Genomic DNA, 12455 nt, shown 5'->3' with positions numbered 1-12455 from the left:
TTTTTTTGAGACAGAATTTCACTCTCGTTACCCAGGCTGGAGTACAATGGCGTGATCTCGGCTCACCGCAACCTCCGCCTCCTGGGTTCAGGCAATTCTCCTGCCTCAGCCTCCTGAGTAGCTGGGATTACAGGCACACGCCACCATGCCCAGCTAATTTTTGTATTTTTAGTAGAGACGGGGTTTCACCATGTTGACCAGGATGGTCTCGATCTCTTGACGTCGTGATCCACCCGCCTCGGCCTCCCAAAGTGCTGGGATTACAGGCTCGAGCCACCGTGCCCGGCCTAAGGGGCTTCTTTATAGCTAATGCTACTCAGACCTTCTCGTGGGTCATCATCATATTCAACAACACTGCTTTTATCAGTATCACGGAAACCATTATTTTCACTGGGAATAGTCTGTGTTCAACCCTCATAAATGCACCTGGAAGCTCTCAGGCTGGACTTGGCCTTACCCTAGAATCACCTGGGTAGTTAATTGAAACCACATCGATGCCCCCCCCCCCACAACCAGACCAATAGATAGAAGCTATGGGGAGGACACAGGTGACGGTAATAATGAACACGACCATTTGCTTTTAATTGGAAGCCTGGGCCAAGAGTCCCTTAGCTAAGCACTAACTCTCAGGCTTTAAGGTGAATATAAATCATCTGGCATTCCACAGCCCACTGTAATAATTTTGATTCTGCAGGTTTGAGGTAGCATTTCCTTTATAAACTGGCATCTTTTTTTTTTTTGAGACGGAGTTTCGCTCTTGTTACCCAGGCTGGAGTGCAATGGCGCGATCTCGGCTCACCGCAACCTCTGCCTCCTGGGTTCAGGTAATTCTCCTGCCTCAGCCTCCCGAGTGGCTGGGACTACAGGCACGTGCCACCATGCCCAGCTAATTTTTGTATTTTTAGTAGAGACGGGGTTTCACCATGTTGACCAGGAGGGTCTCGATCTCTTGACCTCGTGATCCACCCGCCTCTGCCTCCCAAAGTGCTGGGATTATAGGCATGAGCCACCGTGCCCGGCCTAAACTGGCATCTTTAACAAGTTCACTGTTAATGCCAATGTTGCTCCCCTAGGGACCCACTGTCAGTAGCACTGAGCTACAGAAGGCATCCCCAGAATGCCAGAGCTCCTTACACCCAAATACCTGATCTCAGCACAGATGCTGTTGGTTCCCAGGGGAGACCATAAACCACAGTCTTGAAAATTCACATTTTAGGCCCGGCGCAGTGGCTCAAGCCTGTAATCCCAGCACTTTGGGAGGCTGAGGCAGGTGGATCACAAGGTCAAGAGATCGAGACCATCCTGGTCAACATGGTGAAACCTCGTCTCTACTAAAAATACAAAAAATTAGCTGGGTGTGGTGGTGCACGCCTGTAATCCCAGCTACTCAGGAGGCTGAGGCAGGAGAATTCCCTGAACCCAGAAGGCGGAGGTTGTGGTGAGCTGAGATCGCGCCATCGCACTCCAGCCTGGGTAACAAGAGCAAAACTCCGACTCAAAAAAAAAAAAAAAAGAAATATAACTTAGTGATATTGGGGCATGATAATGGGAGAAAATATTTTAAGCCATATATACCATACCTGTGATAAGGAGTTTATATCCAAAATATATAAGGAACTCCCACAACTCAAAAGCAAATATGGTAATAGTAATAAACCTATTAAAAATGAGCAAAGGGGCTGGGCGAGGGGAATCACACCTGTAATCCCAGCATTTTGGGAGGCCGAGGCAGGCGGATCACCTGAGGTCAGGAGTTTGAGACCAGCCTGGCTAATATGGTGAGACCCCATCTCTACTAAAAACACAAAAATTATCTGGGCATGATGGCACGTGTCTGTAATTCTAGCTGCTCAAGAGGCTGCGGCAGGAGAATTGCTTGAACCCACGAGGCGGAGGTTGCCGTGAGCTGAGATTGCACCACTGCACTCCAGCCTGGGCGACACAGTGAGACCCTGTCTCAAAAAAAAAAGTGAGCAAAGGGCCTGAATAGACGTTTTTCCAGAGAGGACAATGGAATGACTAAAAGGCGTATGAGGCGGTGTTGAACGTCACTAATCATCAGGAGAATGGGAACCAAAACCACAGTGAGGTATCCCTTCAAGTCTTACGACCGCTATGATTAAAAAGACGAGAGATAACAAGTGTTGGTGAGGATGTGGAGGAAGAAAAGCCCTTGTACACTGTTGTTGGGACAGTCGATTGGCAGAGCAATTTTTTTTAAACATTATAAAAAACATGGAGTTTCCTTAAAAGTTAAAATCTAATTTTACTCAAAACAATATGAAAATTAAAATTCTTTTTTTTTTTTTTTTGAGCCAGAGTTTCCCTCGTTACCCAGGCTGGAGTGCAATGGCAGGATCTCAGCTCACCGAAACCTCCGCCTCCTGGGTTCAGGCAATTCTCCTGCCTCAGCCTCCCGAGTAGCTGGGACTACAGGCACGTGCCACCATGCCCAGCTAATTTTTGTATTTTTAGTAGAGACGGGGTTTCACCATGTTGACCAGGATGGTCTCAATCTCTTGACCTCATGATCCACCCGCCTCGGCCTCCCAAAGTGCTGGGATTATAGGCGTGAGCCACCGTGCCCGGCCTAAAATTCTTTTTAATTTTAAAAATCAAAATGAGCATGCAGTCCAGCAATCCTGCCTCGGAGTATGTGTCTGAAGGAAATGAGAGTTTCCAAGAGCTGTCTGCACCGCCATGCTTTCTGCAGCGTCGCTCACCTTAGCCAAGGCACGTCAGCAGTACGAGTGTCCTTCACAGATGCATGGATAAAGATGTTGTGAGATAGACGGAGGGACAGGTTTCCCAGCGGCTGAGAGGGTTTTGGAGGTCCTGACACCCGGAGGAATTGGGGTCTGAAGAGGATGCCGCCTCATTTCATCACCAAAGCTGAGGATGTGTGGAAGGAAGAGGCCAGTGGGGCTCACCTGCAGGCGCCTGGTGAGATTCTGGAGTAGGGTCCGTGAGAACGACTCTGGCGAGTCTCTCAACCACGTGCTTCCTTAGCAGAGAACTGTCTAGATTAGCAGTTCCCAGCGTCCTTGGCACCAGGGACTGGTTTCATGGAAGGCCATTTTTCCACAGACGGGAGTTGGGGCGGGGAGGGGGATGGTTTCAGGATGAAACTGTTCCGCTTCAGATCACCAGGCATTAGTTTCTCATAAAGAGCTTGCAACCCAGACCCCTCCCATGCCCAGTTCACAGAAGGGCTCACACTCCCCTGAGATCCACGGCCGCTGCCGGTGTCACAGGTGGCAGAGCTCAGGTGGCCACGCTCACTCACCCACCTCTCCCCTCCCGCTATGCAATCCAGTTCCTCACAGGCCACCAGCGGGGACCGGTTCACAGCCCAGGGGTTGGGGATCCCTGGTCTAGATTAGTGCAGCTTGACCTCACAAAAGAACAAAAACCCTCTGAATCAAGCAGACCCATGATGCCCACCTTAAGCGGCCCCCGAAGGCCCTCACTGGGTAAGGGCAGTAAGCAGCCCATGTCCTGCTCCCCAGGGGACCACTTGCCATCACTTCAGAAAAGCCTGGGGATCTCCCTTCACTCTATGTCTGAGGCCATTTGTGAAGACGTAGTTCAGGTGCAGATTCAGCAGGCACATTCCTCCGCTGACCCCAGGGCAGCTTTATCACTCAGCTCGGGCACCTCTGTGGCCCTGGGTGCAGACCTTCCAGGCCTTGGCTACCCAGGCACCTGTGTCTTCCCTGCTGAGGGCTGCTTCTCGCAGCCCCTCCCAGGGGCCCCTCCCTGGATGAAGGAGAAGCTCAGAGCTCCTCCCAGGATGGAGAGAGGCCCACCTCTTCCCCACACACTCCTCACTAGAATCTCATGCCTGCATCACAGAGGGAGGGAACAGTCCCAGGGGATTCTTCAGGGTGACGTGGAGACCAAACGCTCAGGAACTCACAGCACCTGCCATGCCATCTGGCTTAACTGACTCCGACACATCATGGCCCAACATGACTTCCAGCAAGACTGTTCTCTGGGACTCACAGAGGTGATGACGAGAGACAAAACACGATGAATGTCCCCGCATGCCTCAGAGCTCCTAGGACCTCAGTCCGCTGCTCCCCAGGTTTAAGGTGATCACTCTCCCTCTCCCTCCACAGGATCAGTCAGTCCCATCCCGGTACCTGTCATTACACCTTTATCCTCATCATCCCTTACTGTCTCCAAGACACTTGTCCATAGGAGCAAGGTGAAACAGAGATAGAGACTTCTGTGTAAACCTTAATCGCAACTAACTCCGAGTCCCATAAACTCACTGTTAGCTGGGCTGCCAGTCAGACCGTGGGCAAAGTAGGCCAGCCTGGGGTGGCTGTTCAGAGAAAGAATGGCATACGGTGCCCAGGAATGGTCAGAGGGAGAAATCTCACATTTTGGAAGCAGATTCCCAGCCCCCAGTGATTTCATCCTGATCCTGGAGGCTGTCAGGAAGAGACCATTGCTTTTGGAGACAGCCACATGCAGCCAACAAATTGCCTAAACACCATTTACGGATCAAGCGGGGAGAAAAGGAAGTCACATCAGACAGTTGGCCCATTTTTAGTAGATTTAGTGACTAAAGACTCAGTATGTCAGAGGGCAAACGGTCCCAGAAGGTGGCATGAATGAGTTTCAAGGGACATGTGGTGTGGCCGGAGTCAGCTGGCGTGATGCTGAAGGTGGCACCCGTGGTGAGGCAGGCTGGACACCTCCAGAAGTGGGTCAGAAGTCCAACGCACTCATTCTGCCAGGAATGGTCTGGGGACTCCCCAGCTGTGACTAGAAACAGATCAACTCTCAGCAAGAACCACAAGCCTGGCCCGCAGTGACAGGCTCTGCAGGAGACAGATTCAGGCTCTGTTCAGAGCCTGAGGACGGCCAGATGCTTCAGGCCCTCACCACAGACTCCTAAATGAGGGCTGCGACTGTCAGATGAGCAGAGATTGTTTCCAGTTTGCAGCCTCCAAGAGGGCGTGCTTCATCAGTCTCTACTTTTGAATGCGGATGAACCGCCTCTAGAACCTCGGCCATGGTCCCAAACCCTGAATTTTTTTTTTTTTTTTGTGACCTCCTTGTTCAAGCGGTTCTCATGCCTCAGCTTCCAAAGCAGCTGGGATTACAGGCACCTGCCACCACGTCCAGCTAATTTTTTGTATTTTTAGTATAGATGGCATTTTGCTATGTTGGCCAGGCTGATTTCAAACTCCCGGCCTCAAGTGATCCACCCACCTCAGCCTCCCAAACTGCTGGAATTACAGGCTGGAGCCCCCACGCGTGGCCCGGAGTTCTGACCATGGAGTGGAGCGACTGCCCCTGCTGCAGGCTCCACGTGGCTGGCCCTGAGCCTAAACAGCTACCGTGGTGGCCCAGGGGGCACCATGAGGAATCTGCTTCCCTGACCCATCAGCGAACCCAGGCCAAGCATTTAGGGGATGCGTCCTAAACTGGGGACCCCATAATGCCAGCAGCTTTGCTTCAGACAGCGGAGAAGGGCATACGGTTTTCACCAACAATAGATCTTGTTTTTTTCTTTAGAGCTGAGATGTTCCTGTGCCAGTTCATTTTCCTTCCGGAATAAATCGTTTCTGTGTGGTAAGCAAGGCTTTCGGGGGTTTTATAGATTTCAGACTAACCCATCTCAAAATGGGAATATCAAGCTGGGGAGCCCCAAGCTGTCTGTGGGTCCAGATTTGCTTATGACAAGAGCTCAGTAGCAAGCTAACAGATGATATTCAAAATCATTATTGTGTCAGGGCAACGAGGGCCCCAGGACACCTCTGTGTGGCGGCTGCCTTCCTTTTCCAGAGGCTGCAGGTGACAAAATCATCAGCCACAACTTTTGTCAACCACTGGAATCATTAAGCAATGTAAGTCTGCTCACTTAATTTCAATAAAACTTCCCTGGAAAGCTGCATTTTTTTTTTTTTTTTTTTGCAGACAGAAATGTTTCCTTCCTTCCTTCCTTCCTTCCTTCCTTCCTTCCTTCCTTCCTTCCTTCCTTCCTTCCTTCCTTTCCTTCCTTCCTTCCTTCCTTCCTTCCTGCCTTTCCTTCCTTCCTTCCCTTGCTTCCTTCCTTCCCTTCCTTCCTTCCATCCTTCCTTTCTTCCTTCTTTCCTTTTTTCCCTTCTTTCCTTCTTTTTTTCTTTCTTCTTTCTTTTTTGTTTTTTTTCTGTTTTTGAGTCAGAGTCTCACTGTGTCACCCAGGCTGGAGTGCTCCTTGCAACCTCTGCCTCCTGGGTTCAACCAATTCTCAGCCTCCCAGGTAGCTGGGACCACAGGCGCCTGCCACCACGCCCAGCTAATTTTTGTATTTTTAGTAGAGACGGAGTTTCACCACATTCGCCAGGCTGGTCTCTTGGCCAGGCTGACCTCGTGATCCGCCCGCCTCAGCCTCCCAAAGTGTTGGGATTACAGGCGTGAACCACCGCGCCCAGCAGAAGCCTGCATTTCCTTGGGTTCTATCCGTCACCTCTACTGGCAGAGAGGGGATCACACCCTACGGGAAGAGTGGGAGCAACTGAGACACAGAACGTCATCTGTAGAGTGAGGATTGGGGACATCAGAGGGTAGAGGCACTCGTCAGAATGCCGATGACCCACCCCCAATGGGTGGCAAATGGCAGGAGAGTTTGTCCCAGAGGTCCCTACCTGCACCCCACCCAGACTGGAATAATTTCCATGGTACAGAGGGACAGGAAGCACAAAACCACCCAACACTTCAATGTTTACTTCCATGTTGATGAAGAACCAGAGCAGGGCATTGAATTAGCACGAAAGACCCTCTTCCCGCCCTCACTGGGAACACCGCCCAAACCCTGTCTGTCCAGCTTTGGTGTGTTTCTTGTTTTTGTTTTATTTGTCTCTATGTAAACACAGACTAGTACGTATACGCTATCCCATGGCATGGGTCAGCGGAGGCGAGGATAGGGGCGTGCGTGTGTGTTTGTGGAAGGGGCCAGGACAACGGGGAGGCGTGATTCTGTGTGTGTGTGTGTGTGTGTGCGCGCGTGTGCACACAGGTTAGGGCCAGGACAATGGGGAGGTGTGATTCTGTGTGTGTGTGTGTGTGCATGCACATGGGATAGGGGCCAGGACAATGGGGAGATGTGATTCTGTGTGTGTGTGTGTGCGCGCATGTGCACACGGGTTAGGGCCAGGACAATGGGGAGGTGTGATTCTGTGTGTGTGTGTGTGCACGCACATGGGGTAGGGGCCAGGACAATGGGGAGATGTGATTCTGTGTGTGTGTGTGTGTGCACGCACATGGGGTAGGGGCCAGGACAATGGGGAGATGTGATTCTGTGTGTGTGTGCGCACGTGTGCACACGGATTAGGGCCAGGACAATGGGGAGGTGTGATTGTATGTGTGTGTGTGTGTGTGCGCACATGGGGTAGGAGCCAGGACAATGGGGAGATGTGATTCTGTGTGTGTGTGTGTGTGTGTGCACGCAGGGTAGGGGCCAGGACAATGGGGAGGTGTGATTCTGTGTGTGTGTGTGTATGTGTGTGTGTGTGTGCACATGGGGTAGGGGCCAGGACAATGGGGAGGTGTGATTCTGTGTCTGTGTGTGTGTGTGAATGTGTGTGTGCACTCGGGTTAGGGGCCAGGACAATGGGGAGGTGTGATTCTGTGTGTGTGTGTGTATGTGTGTGTGTGTGTGCACATGGGGTAGGGGCCAGGACAATGGGGAGGTGTGATTCTGTGTCTGTGTGTGTGTGTGAATGTGTGTGTGCACTCGGGTTAGGGGCCAGGACAATGGGGAGGTGTCATTCTGTGTGTGTGTATATGTGTCTGTGTGTGTGTGTGAATGTGTGTGCACTCAGGGTAGGGGCCAGGACAATGGGGAAGTGTGATTCTGTGTGTGTGTGCGTGCACGCGGGTTAGGGGCCAGAACAATGGGGAGGTGTGATTCTGTGTGTGTGTGTGTGTGTGCACATGGGGTAGGGGCCAGGACAATGGGGAGGTGTGATTCTGTGTGTGTGTGTGTGTGTGTGCGTGCACGCGGGTTAGGGGCCAGGACAATGGGGAGGTGTGATTCTGTGTGTGTGTGTGTGTGTGCGCACATGGGGTAGGGGCCAGGACAATGGGGAGGTGTGATTCTGTGTGTGTGTGTGTGTGTGTGCGCACATGGGGTACGGGCCAGGACAATGGGGAGGTGTGATTCTGTGTGTGTGTGTGTGTGTGTGTGTGAACGTGGGGTAGGGGCCAGGACAATGGGGAGGTGTGATTCTGTGTGTGTGTGTGTGTGTGTGTGTGTGAACGCGGGGTAGGGGCCAGGACAATGGGGAGGTGTGATTCTGTGTGTGTGTATGTGTGTGTGTGTGCACATGGGGTAGGGGCCAGGACAATGGGGAGGTGTGATTCTGTGTGTGTGTGTATGTGTGTGTGTGTGCGCACATGGGGTAGGGGCCAGGACAATGGGGAGGTGTAATTCTGTGTGTGTGTATGTGTGTGTGTGTGTGTGCGCACATGGGGTAGGGGCCAGGACAATGGGGAGGTGTGATTCTCTGTGTGTGTGTGTGTGTGTGTGTGTGTGTGTGTGTGAACGCGGGGTAGGGGCCAGGACAATGGGGAGGTGTGATTCTTTTTTAGCTCTTCACACCACAGTCCGTGCTGCATTCTTAACATCGCACCATCCAGCATTTGGTGGGTATTCAGGGTCAGACGCTTGCCTCTTTCTGCCTATCTGCAGCCACACTTCACCCAGCATCCTTGGCACTTTCACCCACCCCTGCATCTACTGCCCCTTGTTGCCGGAAACCACGTGGGCTGGTGACTTACATCCTTGCACGCAACAGGACTAACAGTTCAGGCTCACGTCTGTAATCCCAGCACTTTGTGAGGCCTAAGCAGGCAGATCACTTGAGCCCAGTCGTTTGAGACCAGCCTGGGAAACATGGCAAGATCTTGCCTCTACAAATACAAAAAAATAAAAATCATTAAAAAAAAATAAAAAAGCTCAAGGTGGTGGGGCACACCTGTACTCCCAGCTATTTCCGAGGCTGACATGGGAGGATTGCTGGAGCCCGGGGTGGAAGGTCGCAGTGAGCCAGGATGGCACCATTGCCCTCCAGCCTGGCCGACAGAGTGAGATTTCATCTCAAAAAAAAAAAAAAAAAAAAAAAAGGAGTTTCAGTGTCTTCCTCCCAAAACCCTCTAAGCTGAATGCGCTTTTTCCGGAGAGCTGCGGCAGTGCGGCGTGTGTGGAGGAGGGGATCGGGAGGTACAGAAGGAAAGAGTGACCCCTGCTGGCAAGCGCAGCACTGACAAGCCTAATTTCCTTAAGAGTCCGTGACAGCCCATATGCTGTCAGCTCAACCCCTGAACTCAGTCACTCGCGGCTTCGGGGACTCCTTGTCCAGGAGGAGAAGGAGCAACAGATAAAGCACATTCCGACAGTTCATTTCCATCCTCCCTCTCACACAGCAGCCTCATCCAAGGGATCTTATGCTCATGTCACTCCAGTTTGGGTGAGAGAATGTGCTGCTTGTTCCTGAGAGCCGTTCCCTAAGCACACCTGTGCAGCATCTTTCTACCTTCCTCTCACATAAAGTCACGTCTGTCGCAGCATCACCAAAACTATCGAGAAATTGCCAACAAGTTAAGATGGTCAGTTTTATGGATGTCGGCTGCAGGCATGAGATTTCTGGATTTGAGAAAATGCATATTTTGTTACTCATCACATAAATGACAGCAAGAATGTCACATCTGCACACATCTCCCCCTCTGCTCCAAGGGACACAGGGATGAGGCATGTGTGTCTGTACACAGTCAGTTTCTTACAACGTGACTATTTCATAACAGTGCTTATGGGTCTAAAGGGATAAATGGACAAATATAAACATTGCACAAACATATACAATTCACATATTTCTGATAAGATGAGGGGGTTCTGTGTTACCCAAGCAGAGCAAAGCTTGGATAATAAAGGGCTGGCAGCTGGGAAGCCTGCACTGATGATGGCAGCCATGTCCACCAATAACTGAACTGGCGCGATTCAAAAGAATCAAACAAACTTGCAAGCTTGAGGAGAGAGAGTGTAAAAGGGCACAAAGGTGCTCACCAGGAGAAGGACGGTTTTGGTAGCTCTGGTGTCAGGGGAGGATGCGGGGGAGACGTCGCTCCTGTGAATGTGCGGGATGCAAAGCATGGAGCTGCTGGCCTAGAGCATGAGCCCCACACAGATCACATCGGAGAAGGACAGCAGGGCAGCATTCAGTGACACTCTGGTGTCCCGGCGACGAACAGCAGAACAGTATCCCAGATCTTTTGTCTGTGTAGTGTTTTTGTTACTCCACTTGCCAGTGACATGGGTGAGAACAATGATATTCACCAGCACATGGAGGATCCAGCTGAGGAACAGGGAGCAGTCAGCGTGCTTGAGGGCTTTCCCTTTAGGCTCTCCCCACCTGGAGCTCCTGGGGCTGATGGTGATGGCCTGGAAGATACTCAGGACGCAGGTGCTGCCAATGGCCACTCCCCTGCCCACTCTGTAGATATAAAAAAGAAATTTGCATCCAGAATCATGAAGGAAATGTCTAAACACTAAAGCAGCCACTGCCTGTGGGGCATTCCTCTGTGGAGGAGGGATAAGGTGTTGGCTACAGTGAGGTGTTCGATAATCAAACCTGGAGCTTAATCTGCATCCAGTGATGTAAAAGAACAGATAACGGTAAATAAGAGAGAAATTACCCAGGATTCCAAGTAGCTTATGCTCTGCGATAAGAAGATCATTCCCATGGCCACATCCCCAGCAGCCATTCTGTCAGTTCCCACAGGCTGCTGCTTATCTTCAGAGACACAGGATCCTCCAGGGAATGTGATGCATGAGGGATGTTTGGAAGGCAGCTGGTACTTGGTGGGGGCTGCGATGGGAGGATCCCCTGAGCCCAGGAGACTGATGCTGCAGTGAACCGAGATCACGCCATGGCACACCAGCCTTTGTGACAAAGTGAGACCCTGCCTCAATGAGAGTAAAAAATAAAGTCAGCTGAAATCCAGTAGAAATAGTTAATAAAGTTACTTTGTATTATGAAGAGTTTGCCATATTTGGATGTGAGCCACTATAAGTGTATTTGCAATGAACTGCTTTCTGCTGACATGAAGAACAGACCTTTAGATTCTTCATAGTCTGTCAGCCAGGCACCACCATCATAAAGACAGAGGACTCAAGCACAGAGAGATCACGTGATCTGTGTAAATTCACATCCTGTTTGGGGTAGAATGGGGACTTGACCTTGTCTGGGCTGATTTCAGAGTGCATTTAACCACCGTGCTGTACCATCAAAGCTAGTCAGAAGTCCAGTAATTCAGATACATATTTAATTTTTATTTTATACCTTGTCTCTCTTTTTTTTTTGAGACAGAGTTTTGCTTTTGTTACCCAGCTGGAGTGCAATGGCGCGATCTCGGCTCACAGCAACCTCCACCTCCTGGGTTCAGGCAATTCGGGACTACAGGCACACGCCACCATGTCCAGCTAATTTTTTGTATTTTTAGTAGAGACGGGGTTTCACCATGTTGACCAGGATGGTCTTGATCTCTCGACCTCGTGATCCACCCGCCTCGGCCTCCCAAAGTGCTGGGATTACAGGCTTGAGCCACCGTGCCTGGCTTATACCTTGTCTTTATATTTTACACAGGTGACATTTAATTTTATTTTATTTTTGACTGGTTTCCATTGACATGTAAAATATTACCCCACAGGCTGACAGCAATGATGAATAAATCTTTAAATACTTCGATAAAATATTAGATGCACTGATTGGAGTATAACATTACAGGAATCTGCCTCATGGCTAAATTAGATTTAAAAGATTGACCCATATCAGGATAGCCATCGAGAGACTCACTTCCTCTTATGCCAGAAAAGGAAGTACAATGGGGTCTATCACAGGAATTTCTAAACAATCTAATAACTGTCCTAACTACATGATGTGAAACACCAGAGTAGCATAAAATAGAGTAGGGTAGAAATTATCACCATTTTTGGTTTATATACTCGTCAATTAATGAATACATAAATTAAGTAAAACAGTAAGTGTTGAGGTGAGATTTGTGAAAGGTATTAATATAGAACATATATGGAAAATTAAATCTGTAAGGCATGGGATCTTGTACATTTTAGAAATTGAAATGGTAAATTTAGAGATTAAGATTACATATTTATTTATTGATTCATTCATTCATTCATTCAGATGGAGTCTCGCTGTGTTGCCCAGGCTGGAGTGTAGTGGTGCAGTCTCACTGCATTCAACCTCTGCCTCCTGGGTTCAAGCATTTCTCCTGCCTCAGCCTCCTGAGTAGCTGGAATTACAAGCGCCTGCCACCAGGCCTGGCTAATTTCTGTATTTTTTTTTTTTTTTATTTTAGTAGAGACAGGGTTTCACCATGTTGGTCCAGCTGGTCCCACCTTGGCCTCCCAAAGTGCTGGGAATACAGGTGTGAGCCACTGCGCC

General features: G+C 50.1%; 1 long non-coding RNA gene across 1 annotated transcript; it reads left to right on the top strand.

Annotated features, from left to right (window-relative positions):
• Positions 1-3894: 3894 nt before the first annotated feature.
• Positions 3895-5904, top strand: LOC118150077 (uncharacterized). The gene is made up of 3 exons (XR_004737865.3): positions 3895-4094; positions 5533-5589; positions 5751-5904. It is a non-coding gene; the product is annotated as an uncharacterized LOC118150077 (long non-coding RNA).
• The last annotated feature ends 6551 nt before the right edge of the window (positions 5905-12455 follow it).

This window comes from Callithrix jacchus, chromosome 22 (assembly GCF_049354715.1).
Source record: "Callithrix jacchus isolate 240 chromosome 22, calJac240_pri, whole genome shotgun sequence".
NCBI lineage: Eukaryota > Metazoa > Chordata > Mammalia > Primates > Cebidae > Callithrix > Callithrix jacchus.
The sequence above is the reverse complement of the archived record's forward strand: the minus strand, read 5'-3'. Positions and strand labels throughout refer to the sequence as shown.